The sequence below is a fragment of the Denticeps clupeoides genome, unplaced genomic scaffold (assembly GCF_900700375.1).
Source record: "Denticeps clupeoides unplaced genomic scaffold, fDenClu1.1, whole genome shotgun sequence".
Classification (NCBI taxonomy): domain Eukaryota; kingdom Metazoa; phylum Chordata; class Actinopteri; order Clupeiformes; family Denticipitidae; genus Denticeps; species Denticeps clupeoides.
This window is the reverse complement of record NW_021630127.1, coordinates 17,816-32,247: the sequence shown is the minus strand read 5'-3', so window position 1 is coordinate 32,247 and position 14,432 is coordinate 17,816.

Here is a 14,432-nt window from a genome sequence, read left to right as displayed (position 1 = left end):
AACGGGACTAGGAACAGTCACCCCGAAGTCCAAGAGACGCTGTGGACTAGACTGTTCAGTGTGTCAAGGGGGGGCAGCATGGTGTTCAGGGCTGCTTGGGGGTGAACAGTTGGCGGCAGTGCAGGGTGGGTGATGATTTGTGTTGGTGGAGTCGTCCAAAGTGTAGCATAGAGCATCAGTCCATGTTTGGAGCTCCAAAGTCAAAGAGCACTTCATTGTCATTTCACTATATACACAACATTGCACAGATTCACAGTGTGCAAAAACTCCTACTGGACACTGTAGAGTCGTTGTAAGTCCAATGGCATGGTGTACATCGCATGCCCCTTCTAATGCTAATTGGCTGAAAGAAAGTTGCCAGTTTCTGTATTCACCTACCACAATGTTATTAAATTCACCCACAAAAGAATTAAAATACAGAGCTGATGAGACGTGACCTCAGAACAGAGCCTTCCAAGGAACATATGCATGCGCTAACCAGGAGTAGCCATAATGGAAGGAAACAGAATTACAGATTAGGACATGGCTTCAACTTTGTGAGAATCCTCTCTAGTGTCCAATCAAGCACTGGCAGCTGGGTCCTTCATGCTTCCGAAAAGCAGAGCAAAGCTACCCCCACAAACCAGTATCATACGGGGATTAAGGGCTACAGGCGTCACAATCACCACATCCCAAACTGAAACTAATAAAAAATGGACCCGTAGTTGTGTGGTGGAAGTAGCATAGTGGGTACCACAGTTTCCTATGACCCAGAACACCCAGATTCAAACCACGTTTACGAGCATTGGGTCCCGGAGCAAGGCACCAAATCCAATCCAGAGTGTCTCCAGGGGGACGGTCCCTGTAACTAAGGCACCGGAGAAGTGCCAGAAATGTAAATTGGGTTTGCATCAAAAGGAAAGACAGCAGACACTGATACACAATCCATTTCAGCATTTATTTTGCCTTTAAAAACAGAACGGTCAAGAGACACAGGCTGGTCAATCTCTGATGAACACTGGTCCCACAGACACTTCTTTCTCCCACATGGAGTCTGGAAACAAAGGACACGCAACAGGGGGGTTATAAACGTGCAATTTTGCTCAGCACAAACCCTAAACATGCATACCATGTTCACATACCCGAGACAGAGGTCAGATCTCTTGCCTTCCTGGACCCACAAGTGCCATCACAGCAGCTACACAGTTGGTCCTCTCCACCCGCACCAGCCCACCTTCATACAAAGATCAGGTCCTGAATAAAAAGCACACGTGGATGTTTTTTGTGATGCAGCCAGCTAGTCAAGACCTACTTCTGGCCAACAAAAGAACAGGCCTTGTGCTCAGCATCAGTGGGGGAAGCAGCCGCAGTTGCCTTCAGCACACAAGTAATGTACAGCTGTAACAAGAGAGAGGAGGGTCAAGCACCATGCAAAAGGTGATTGAACCAGGAGAGCAAAGGGCTTGCTTCAGACACATACAGAGCCAGTGTCACCCTGCTGAAACCTGAAAGCCTCCAGCTGGAACTGGAGCTTGAAATCCTGTGTACGTGGCAGGAAGCGAGAGGAGGAGCCAGTGAGCTTGGAATCCACCAGACACCTAGAAGAAATGAGGGTAAAATTAGAATACAGCACACTGCAAACAAACCCATGAGGAAATTAAGCTGCACCTCACCCATGGTTTTGAATGAAGAGATAGCTGGGAGCAGAAGCTGCATAAGGGTAAGGGGTAACCAGACAGGAATCAACAAACACCCGGAGGGGAACATGGTTGTACTGCTTGACAGAAGCCTCAAAATGGATGAGATCTCCCATGTAATACACGTTGGAAGGCCTCTCAAACTGCCAGTCATCTGAAAAGAAATGCAGTTTTAGTAAGAGCCTACAATGTGAAGGGAACAAACATGTACCTACCGGTCATGAGCTTGAGCGAGAACACCAGAAGCTCCTGTGCAATTTTAGTAGCAGCATATGGGATCCAGGCAGGCTGCAGGGCATTGCTACTCACATTGTGAAACCTGGTCACATGGAAGAAGAAACCGTTATTAAAAGGTCATTGCTAAAAGAGAGGCATAAGAGAGCAATTAAGCTAGAGCTCACCTCAAATAGTGGCATTCAATACCAATAACAGCTCCACTGCTCCTGACAATTGGAGCAGAAGTGTTGGAAGCTGCCGTTGGTATGTAAGTCAGGGAAAAGGAATAAACCAGGGTATCGTTGGTCATCTGTATTGGAAGGGAGGCGGGGCAATAAAATTAAAGCCTCAATTGAAAAGAAACAGATTCTTGACCGAGAAGGAACCAGAACTCACCACTACTTGGCTGCCACAGGCCTGCAAATAAGACTGAAAATACAGCAGCTGAGCCACAGAATCTTCTCCAGTCACCCCACAGCCTCCTAGTGAGATGTCTGATGCCCGGATGAGCTCTCCAGAACCAAACAAGTCCTTCTTAACCTGCACGTGCACCATATTCTCGTCACAGGTAGCAGCCACGCTGCTGACAGATACCGGCTCCCTCAGCTGAAATTGCACTGGGGGTGACGTGGGTTCCACTGGCATTTCAGGATACTTCCAGGTCAGCTCCTTTACTGGGCCAAGCAACTGCTGCTGAACACTGCCAGAATCTTGGAGTTGCCCAACTGTTCCCTGAGGCAAAGGAGCAAGAGGTGGACTGGCGGGCACCTGAGGCGGCGGCATCCCGGGCACAAACGGGGGACTGGCGGGCACCTGCGGCCGAGGCATCCCGGGCACAAACGGGGGCTGCGGGCACCTGCGGCCGAGGCATCCCAGGGCACAACGGGGGACTGGCGGGCACCTGCGGCCGAGGCATCCCGGGCACAAACGGGGGACTGGCGGGCACCTGCGGCCGAGCATCCCGGGCACAAACGGGGGACTGGCGGCACCTGCGGCCGAGGCATCCCGTGGCACCCCCCCCCACCCCCCCCCTCTCTTCCCCCGGGCACAAACGGGGGAACTGGCGGGGCACCTGAGGCGGCGGCATCCCGGGCACAAACGGGGGACTGGCGGGGCACCTGAGGCGGCGGCATCCCGGGCACAAACGGGGGACTGGCGGGCACCTGCGGGAGGCATCCCGGGCACAAACGGGGGACTGGCGGGCACCTGAGGCGGCATCCCGGGCACAAACGGGGGACTGGCGGGCACCTGAGGCGGCGGCATCCCGGGCACAAAGGGGGACTGGCGGGCACCTGCGGCGAGGCATCCCGGGCACAAACGGGGGACTGGCGGGCACCTGAGCCGGCATCCCGGGCACAAAGGGGGACTGGCGGGAACCTGCGGCGAGGCATCCCGGGCACAAACGGGGGACTGGCGGGCACCTGCGGCCGAGGCATCCCGGGCACAAACGGGGGACTGGCGGCACCTGACGCGGCATCCCGGGCACAAACGGGGGACTGGCGGGAACCTGAGGCAGCGGCATCCCGGGCACAAACGGGGGACTGCGGGAACCTGAGGCGGCGGCATCCCGGCACAAACGGGGGACTGGCGGGAACCTGAGCGGCGGCATCCCGGGCACAAACGGGGGACTGGCGGGAACCTGCGGCCGTGGCATAACGGGCACAAAGGGGACTGGCGGGAACCTGCGGCGTGCATAACGGGCACAAACGGGGGACTGCGGGAACCTGAGGCAGGGCACGGGCACAAACGGGGGACTGCCGGGAACCTGAGGCAGCGGCATCCCGGGCACAAACGGGGACTGCCGGGAACCTGAGGCAGCGGCATCCCGGGCACAAACGGGGACTGCCGGGAACCTGAGGCAGCGGCATCCCGGGCACAAACGGGGGACTGCGGGAACCTGAGGCAGCGGCATCCCGGGCACAAACGGGGGACTGCCGGGAACCTGAGGCAGCGGCATCCCGGGCACAAACGGGGGACTGGCGGGAACCTGAGGCAGCGGCATCCCGGGCACAAACGGGGGACTGGCGGGAACCTGCGGCCGAGGCATAACGGGCACAAACGGGGGACTGGCGGGAACCTGCGGCCGAGGCATAACGGGCACAAACGGGGGACTGCGGGAACCTGCGGCTGTGGCATCCCGGGCACAAACGGGGGGACTGGCGGGAACCTGAGGCGGTGGCATCCCGGGCACAAAACGGGGGACTGCCGGGAACCTGAGGCGGTGGCATCCCGGGCACAAACGGGGGACTGCCGGGAAACCTGAGGGCGGGTGGCATCCCGGGCACAAATAGGGGGACTGCCGGGAACCTGAGGCAACAGCCCTGTAGGTACCTGAGGTGGATTTACTGCAGGCCATGGAATCGGTTGACCAGGAGCTGGGCCCGGTACACCTTTAAAACCTGACAAAACAGCACCCATGCAAACACCTACAACACCTCCCCACAGTATCGCTACTACTGACCACCAACCCATGATGCCACACTACATTCACCATTGTGTAAGATGTCCACCTTTAAAAGAAAACATTATTAGCATTAATGACCTTCTAGATCTGCTAAGTCTTGCACTCAGTAGATTACTAGTACCAGTTTTAAAAAGACCAGATTGGGGTCACCTGGAGTTCACTTTTGTCAACTCGTTACGGCCAAAACCTTGAGCTGAATCAGGTGTGGCCTCACTCTGACCATTTTCAGTCATTTAACTTTATTAGATTGCAGACAGCTACATGTTTCACAAGGCTGAATGTAGTTCCAATTGTCTTGTGGTGAATGAATAATGTGTCTACCCAACTGTATGAAAATGAACAGTTGGGAAGCATTAAATAGGACTAGTGTGAAAAGTCAATGGGAATGACTTAGTATGCAAAAAAGGCAAGTGATGAAATCAGCCCAAACAGTAATTCCATGCAGTACCAGCTCATATCATGAGTGTGTTATTTTACATTTACATTTATGGCATTTATCAGACGCCCTTATCCAGAGCGACTTACAATCAGTAGTTACAGGGACAGTCCCCCGGGAGCAACTTAGGGTTAAGTGTCTTGCTCAGGGACACAATGGTAGTAAGTGGGATTTGAACCTGGGTCTTCTGGTTCATAGGCGAGTATGTTACCTCCTAGGCTACAACCACCCCTTCTTCTGTGCAGAGCACATGCTCTTCATCAGACAAAGATTCAAAGAGACAAACTGCTGATCAAAGACAATAACACTTTTTTTTTTTCTCAGACACAGTGTCAATATTTAAATCCATGCCAAAGACAAACTTTTTAATTCAAACATTCCAGAACAGTAAACCTGTTCAGCCCAGGGCCTTTTTTTGAATAAACATACCCAAAAGGAAAAAGAGAATATCTCTGCAACTGCATGGTCTATTAATATAATTTTTATTCAAAATCATATTGCTGCTGAAACTCCTCCAGATTTTAGGAATCAGCATAAATGTCAACCGGGTCAGAGAAAAATAAAGTATCCTATTTCTATATTAACTCATATTAATAGATCCTAACAATAAACCTGCATTAATTATGTTGCTATGACAATGAACAAGGAGCATTAGTAGAGAGATTTCCAACCTGTCCATTTGTGCACATTGGTGATGTTTTGGTGCCATTAGAGATTTCTCAGGAACCTTTAAACCTGTTTACTTACTTGTGACTTTAGTAATTAATTCCAACTAATTACAGCAGTTTTGTGACAGTTTTATGTATGTTCCCCATATGTGTGAAAGTGATTGTCATTGTAAACCACCGCACATCACACGGTGCGTGTCCTCTGCATTTAACCATCACCCTTGGTGATTGTGTGGACACGGTGCTTTGCTCAGTGACACCTTGGCGGTTTGGGGATTGGAACCAGCAACCTTCCGATTAGTGTAGCACTTCTTTAGCCGTTTGGTCACCACTGCCCCGTAAGGCCGCCCAGCCGAATGGCAGCGTCCAGAATTCTGTTGCTTAGCCACGTCTCAGTAAAAACAAAGACGCAGCAGTCTCTATATTCCCGCTGGGTGGTCTGCTGAAGTTTGATGTAGTCCAGTTTGTTGGATAGTTGGGTAGTTGGGAGAGCCGGCTATGATTAGCCCTTATCCTAGCACGGATCCCCGCCTGTTTCCCGCGCTTCCGGTTTCTCGTGTACCACTTGCGGCGGCATTTCCCTTGGGGCACCAGAGACAGGCCACACCGTGGCTTGGAGGACAGTTCTCTGCAACAGTCCGAGTGCACAGTCATTCTCCTGAGTCATCCAGCAAGTCAGCAGAATGATGAGGCTGGAAGAATGTTTTTCAGATTGTACACAAAGACATCAACGATTAGTGGAGTGTGTTGGTTGTGTATTCAGCGGTGGCAGACGAGGGAGGAGTTAAAAGGGTCGGAGTGTATTGGAGAGTCTCCGTTTAGGGGGAAGGTGGGGTGGTGCTGGTTGTGCAGTTGTTGTCAGAAAACAAAAGACGTAGAAAGCACGCAAAGACATGAGCGTCATGGACAAAATTTGTGTTAAACCACCATAAGCACTTACAACCAGTTCTAATTATTGCAAATAACTCACTCGTTGATGAAATATCAAGTTAGATTTAGACATCCGGAGTGGACCAAGTATTTCACTCCACTCCTAAATCTGATGGAGCTGTCATCCTGATATGTAAAAAGGGACAGTTTAGTGCAACCAACCTGTAGGGTCACTTTGTTAATGTTACAGAGAAGCGGATGAGACTAAGCAAGCCACCCCTGATGCTTGTTACACCTGGGAGGATCCCTATTCGTGCCAAAGGGCACTCGGAAGGAAACGGGACTAGGAACAGTCACCCCGAAGTCCAAGAGACGCTGTGGACTAGACTGTTCAGTGTGTCAAGGGGGGCAGCATGGTGTTCAGGGCTGCTTGGGGGTGAACAGTTGGCGGCAGTGCAGGGTGGGTGATGATTTGTGTTGGTGGAGTCGTCCAAAGTGTAGCATAGAGCATCAGTCCATGTTTGGAGCTCCAAAGTCAAAGAGCACTTCATTGTCATTTCACTATATACACAACATTGCCACAGATTCACAGTGTGCAAAAACTCCTACTGGACACTGTAGAGTCGTTGTAAGTCCAATGGCATGGTGTACATCGCATGCCCCTTCTAATGCTAATTGGCTGAAAGAAAGTTGCCAGTTTCTGTATTCACCTACCACAATGTTATTAAATTCACCCACAAAAGAATTAAAATACAGAGCTGATGAGACGTGACCTCAGAACAGAGCCTTCCAAGGAACATATGCATGCGCTAACCAGGAGTAGCCATAATGGAAGGAAACAGAATTACAGATTAGGACATGGCTTCAACTTTGTGAGAATCCTCTCTAGTGTCCAATCAAGCACTGGCAGCTGGGTCCTTCATGCTTCCGAAAAGCAGAGCAAAGCTACCCCCACAAACCAGTATCATACGGGGATTAAGGGCTACAGGCGTCACAATCACCACATCCCAAACTGAAACTAATAAAAAATGGACCCGTAGTTGTGTGGTGGAAGTAGCATAGTGGGTACCACAGTTTCCTATGACCCAGAACACCCAGATTCAAACCACGTTTACGAGCATTGGGTCCCGGAGCAAGGCACCAAATCCAATCCAGAGTGTCTCCAGGGGGACGGTCCCTGTAACTAAGGCACCGGAGAAGTGCCAGAAATGTAAATTGGGTTTGCATCAAAAGGAAAGACAGCAGACACTGATACACAATCCATTTCAGCATTTATTTTGCCTTTAAAAACAGAACGGTCAAGAGACACAGGCTGGTCAATCTCTGATGAACACTGGTCCCACAGACACTTCTTTCTCCCACATGGAGTCTGGAAACAAAGGACACGCAACAGGGGGGTTATAAACGTGCAATTTTGCTCAGCACAAACCCTAAACATGCATACCATGTTCACATACCCGAGACAGAGGTCAGATCTCTTGCCTTCCTGGACCCACAAGTGCCATCACAGCAGCTACACAGTTGGTCCTCTCCACCCGCACCAGCCCACCTTCATACAAAGATCAGGTCCTGAATAAAAAGCACACGTGGATGTTTTTTGTGATGCAGCCAGCTAGTCAAGACCTACTTCTGGCCAACAAAAGAACAGGCCTTGTGCTCAGCATCAGTGGGGGAAGCAGCCGCAGTTGCCTTCAGCACACAAGTAATGTACAGCTGTAACAAGAGAGAGGAGGGTCAAGCACCATGCAAAAGGTGATGGAACCAGGAGAGCAAAGGGCTTGCTTCAGACACATACAGAGCCAGTGTCACCCTGCTGAAACCTGAAAGCCTCCAGCTGGAACTGGAGCTTGAAATCCTGTGTACGTGGCAGGAAGCGAGAGGAGGAGCCAGTGAGCTTGGAATCCACCAGACACCTAGAAGAAATGAGGGTAAAATTAGAATACAGCACACTGCAAACAAACCCATGAGGAAATTAAGCTGCACCTCACCCATGGTTTGAATGAAGAGATAGCTGGGAGCAGAAGCTGCATAAGGGTAAGGGGTAACCAGACAGGAATCAACAAACACCCGGAGGGGAACATGGTTGTACTGCTTGACAGAAGCCTCAAAATGGATGAGATCTCCCATGTAATACACGTTGGAAGGCCTCTCAAACTGCCAGTCATCTGAAAAGAAATGCAGTTTTAGTAAGAGCCTACAATGTGAAGGGAACAAACATGTACCTACCGGTCATGAGCTTGAGCGAGAACACCAGAAGCTCCTGTGCAATTTTAGTAGCAGCATATGGGATCCAGGCAGGCTGCAGGGCATTGCTACTCACATTGTGAAACCTGGTCACATGGAAGAAGAAACCGTTATTAAAAGGTCATTGCTAAAAGAGAGGCATAAGAGAGCAATTAAGCTAGAGCTCACCTCAAATAGTGGCATTCAATACCAATAACAGCTCCACTGCTCCTGACAATTGGAGCAGAAGTGTTGGAAGCTGCCGTTGGTATGTAAGTCAGGGAAAAGGAATAAACCAGGGTATCGTTGGTCATCTGTATTGGAAGGGAGGCGGGGCAATAAAATTAAAGCCTCAATTGAAAAGAAACAGATTCTTGACCGAGAAGGAACCAGAACTCACCACTACTTGGCTGCCACAGGCCTGCAAATAAGACTGAAAATACAGCAGCTGAGCCACAGAATCTTCTCCAGTCACCCCACAGCCTCCTAGTGAGATGTCTGATGCCCGGATGAGCTCTCCAGAACCAAACAAGTCCTTCTTAACCTGCACGTGCACCATATTCTCGTCACAGGTAGCAGCCACGCTGCTGACAGATACCGGCTCCCTCAGCTGAAATTGCACTGGGGGTGACGTGGGTTCCACTGGCATTTCAGGATACTTCCAGGTCAGCTCCTTTACTGGGCCAAGCAACTGCTGCTGAACACTGCCAGAATCTTGGAGTTGCCCAACTGTTCCTGAGGCAAAGGAGCAAGAGGTGGACTGGCGGGCACCTGAGGCGGCGGCATCCCGGGCACAAACGGGGGACTGGCGGGCACCTGCGGCCGGGCATCCCGGCGACAAACGGGGGACTGGCGGGCCACCTGCGGCCCGAGGCAATCCCGGCACAAACGGGGGACTGGCGGGCACCTGCGGCCGAGGCATCCCGGGCACAAACGGGGACTGGCGGGCACCTGCGGCCGAGGCATCCCGGGCACAAACGGGGGACTGGCGGGCACCTGCGGCCAGGCATCCCGGGCACAAACGGGGGACTGGCGGCACCTGCGGCCGAGGCATCCCGGGCACAAACGGGGGACTGGCGGGCACCTGAGGCCGGAGGCATCCCGGGCACAAACGGGGGACTGGCGGGCACCTGAGCGGCGGCAATCCCGGGCACAAAACGTGGGACTGGCGGGCACCTGCGGCGGCGGCATCCCGGGCACAAACGGGGGACTGGCGGGCACCTGAGGCGGCGGCATCCCGGGCACAAACGGGGGACTGGCGGGAACCTGCGGCCGTGGCATAACGGGCACAAACGGGGGACTGGCGGGAACCTGCGGCCGTGGCATAACGGGCACAAACGGGGGACTGGCGGGAACCTGCGGCCGTGGCATAACGGGCACAAACGGGGGACTGCGGGAACCTGCGGCCGTGGCACCATACGGGCACAAACGGGGGACTGCGGGAACCTGAGGCAAGCGGCATCCCGGCACAACGGGGGATGCGGGAACCTGAGGCCAGCGGCATCCCGGGCACAAACGGGGGACTGCCGGGAACCTGAGGCAGCGGCATCCCGGGCACAAACGGGGACTGCCGGGAACCTGAGGCAGCGGCATCCCGGGACAAACGGGGGACTGCCGGGAACCTGAGGCAGGCATCCCGGGCACAAACGGGGGACTGCCGGGAACCTGAGGCAGCGGCATCCCGGGCACAAACGGGGGACTGCGGGAACCTGAGGGCAGCGGCATCCCGGGCACAAACGGGGGACTGCCGGGAACCTGAGGCAGCGGCATCCCGGGCACAAACGGGGACTGCGGGAACCTGCGGCCGAGGCATAACGGGCACAAGGGGACTGGCGGGAACCTGCAGAGGCATAACGGCACAAACGGGGGACTGGGAGGCGGGAACCTGAGGCGGTGGCATCCCGGGCACAAACGGGGGACTGGCGGGAACCTGAGGCGTGGCATACGGGCACAAACGGGGGACTGCGGGAACCTGAGGCGGTGGCATCCGGGCACAAACGGGGGACTGCGGGAACCTGAGGCGGTGGCATCCCGGGCAAACGGGGGACTGCCGGGAACCTGAGGCGGTGGCATCCCGGGCACAAACGGGGGACTGCCGGGAACCCTGGTCCCCACAAACGTTCAGGCGGTGGGCATCCCGGGCACAAACGGGGGACTGCCGGGAACCTGAGGCGGTGGCATCCCGGGCAAAACGGGGGACTGCCGGGAACCTGAGGCAACAGCCCTGTAGGTACCTGAGGTGGATTTACTGCAGGCCATGGAATCGGTTGACCAGGAGCTGGGCCCGGTACACCTTTAAAACCTGACAAAACAGCACCCATGCAAACACCTACAACACCTCCCCACAGTATCGCTACTACTGACCACCAACCCATGATGCCACACTACATTCACCATTGTGTAAGATGTCCACCTTTAAAAGAAAACATTATTAGCATTAATGACCTTCTAGATCTGCTAAGTCTTGCACTCAGTAGATTACTAGTACCAGTTTTAAAAAGACCAGATTGGGGTCACCTGGAGTTCACTTTTGTCAACTCGTTACGGCCAAAACCTTGAGCTGAATCAGGTGTGGCCTCACTCTGACCATTTTCAGTCATTTAACTTTATTAGATTGCAGACAGCTACATGTTTCACAAGGCTGAATGTAGTTCCAATTGTCTTGTGGTGAATGAATAATGTGTCTACCCAACTGTATGAAAATGAACAGTTGGGAAGCATTAAATAGGACTAGTGTGAAAAGTCAATGGGATGACTTAGTATGCAAAAAAGGCAAGTGATGAAATCAGCCCAAACAGTAATTCCATGCAGTACCAGCTCATATCATGAGTGTGTTATTTTACATTTACATTTATGGCATTTATCAGACGCCCTTATCCAGAGCGACTTACAATCAGTAGTTACAGGGACAGTCCCCCGGGAGCAACTTAGGGTTAAGTGTCTTGCTCAGGGACACAATGGTAGTAAGTGGGATTTGAACCTGGGTCTTCTGGTTCATAGGCGAGTATGTTACCTCCTAGGCTACAACCACCCCTTCTTCTGTGCAGAGCACATGCTCTTCATCAGACAAAGATTCAAAGAGACAAACTGCTGATCAAAGACAATAACACTTTTTTTTTTCTCAGACACAGTGTCAATATTTAAATCCATGCCAAAGACAAACTTTTTAATTCAAAACATTCCAGAACAGTAAACCTGTTCAGCCCAGGGCCTTTTTTTGAATAAACATACCCAAAAGGAAAAAGAGAATATCTCTGCAACTGCATGGTCTATTAATATAATTTTTATTCAAAATCATATTGCTGCTGAAACTCCTCCAGATTTTAGGAATCAGCATAAATGTCAACCGGGTCAGAGAAAAATAAAGTATCCTATTTCTATATTAACTCATATTAATAGATCCTAACAATAAACCTGCATTAATTATGTTGCTATGACAATGAACAAGGAGCATTAGTAGAGAGATTTCCAACCTGTCCATTTGTGCACATTGGTGATGTTTTGGTGCCATTAGAGATTTCTCAGGAACCTTTAAACCTGTTTACTTACTTGTGACTTTAGTAATTAATTCCAACTAATTACAGCAGTTTTGTGACAGTTTTATGTATGTTCCCCATATGTGTGAAAGTGATTGTCATTGTAAACCACCGCACATCACACGGTGCGTGTCCTCTGCATTTAACCATCACCCTTGGTGATTGTGTGGACACGGTGCTTTGCTCAGTGACACCTTGGCGGTTTGGGGATTGGAACCAGCAACCTTCCGATTAGTGTAGCACTTCTTTAGCCGTTTGGTCACCACTGCCCCGTAAGGCCGCCCAGCCGAATGGCAGCGTCCAGAATTCTGTTGCTTAGCCACGTCTCAGTAAAAACAAAGACGCAGCAGTCTCTATATTCCCGCTGGGTGGTCTGCTGAAGTTTGATGTAGTCCAGTTTGTTGGATAGTTGGGTAGTTGGGAGAGCCGGCTATGATTAGCCCTTATCCTAGCACGGATCCCCGCCTGTTTCCCGCGCTTCCGGTTTCTCGTGTACCACTTGCGGCGGCATTTCCCTTGGGGCACCAGAGACAGGCCACACCGTGGCTTGGAGGACAGTTCTCTGCAACAGTCCGAGTGCACAGTCATTCTCCTGAGTCATCCAGCAAGTCAGCAGGATGATGAGGCTGGAAGAATGTTTTTCAGATTGTACACAAAGACATCAACGATTAGTGGAGTGTGTTGGTTGTGTATTCAGCGGTGGCAGACGAGGGAGGAGTTAAAAGGGTCGGAGTGTATTGGAGAGTCTCCGTTTAGGGGGAAGGTGGGGTGGTGCTGGTTGTGCAGTTGTTGTCAGAAAACAAAAGACGTAGAAAGCACGCAAAGACATGAGCGTCATGGACAAAATTTGTGTTAAACCACCATAAGCACTTACAACCAGTTCTAATTATTGCAAATAACTCACTCGTTGATGAAATATCAAGTTAGATTTAGACATCCGGAGTGGACCAAGTATTTCACTCCACTCCTAAATCTGATGGAGCTGTCATCCTGATATGTAAAAAGGGACAGTTTAGTGCAACCAACCTGTAGGGTCACTTTGTTAATGTTACAGAGAAGCGGATGAGACTAAGCAAGCCACCCCTGATGCTTGTTACACCTGGGAGGATCCCTATTCGTGCCAAAGGGCACTCGGAAGGAAACGGGACTAGGAACAGTCACCCCCGAAGTCCAAGAGACGCTGTGGACTAGACTGTTCAGTGTGTCAAGGGGGGCAGCATGGTGTTCAGGGCTGCTTGGGGGTGAACAGTTGGCGGGCAGTGCAGGGTGGGTGATGATTTGTGTTGGTGGAGTCGTCCAAAGTGTAGCATAGAGCATCAGTCCATGTTTGGAGCTCCAAAGTCAAAGAGCACTTCATTGTCATTTCACTATATACACAACATTGCACAGATTCACAGTGTGCAAAAACTCCTACTGGACACTGTAGAGTCGTTGTAAATCCAATGGCATGGTGTACATCGCATGCCCCTTCTAATGCTAATTGGATGAAAGAAAGTTGCCAGTTTCTGTATTCACCTACCACAATGTTATTAAATTCACCCACAAAAGAATTAAAATACAGAGCTGATGAGACGTGACCTCAGAACAGAGCCTTCCAAGGAACATATGCATGCGCTAACCAGGAGTAGCCATAATGGAAGGAAACAGAATTACAGATTAGGACATGGCTTCAACTTTGTGAGAATCCTCTCTAGTGTCCAATCAAGCACTGGCAGCTGGGTCCTTCATGCTTCCGAAAAGCAGAGCAAAGCTACCCCCACAAACCAGTATCATACGGGGATTAAGGGCTACAGGCGTCACAATCACCACATCCCAAACTGAAACTAATAAAAAATGGACCCGTAGTTGTGTGGTGGAAGTAGCATAGTGGGTACCACAGTTTCCTATGACCCAGAACACCCAGATTCAAACCACGTTTACGAGCATTGGGTCCCGGAGCAAGGCACCAAATCCAATCCAGAGTGTCTCCAGGGGGACGGTCCCTGTAACTAAGGCACCGGAGAAGTGCCAGAAATGTAAATTGGGTTTGCATCAAAAGGAAAGACAGCAGACACTGATACACAATCCATTTCAGCATTTATTTTGCCTTTAAAAACAGAACGGTCAAGAGACACAGGCTGGTCAATCTCTGATGAACACTGGTCCCACAGACACTTCTTTCTCCCACATGGAGTCTGGGAACAAAGGACACGCAACAGGGGGGTTATAAACGTGCAATTTTGCTCAGCACAAACCCTAAACATGCATACCATGTTCACATACCCGAGACAGAGGTCAGATCTCTTGCCTTCCTGGACCCACAAGTGCCATCACAGCAGCTACACAGTTGGTCCTCTCCACCCG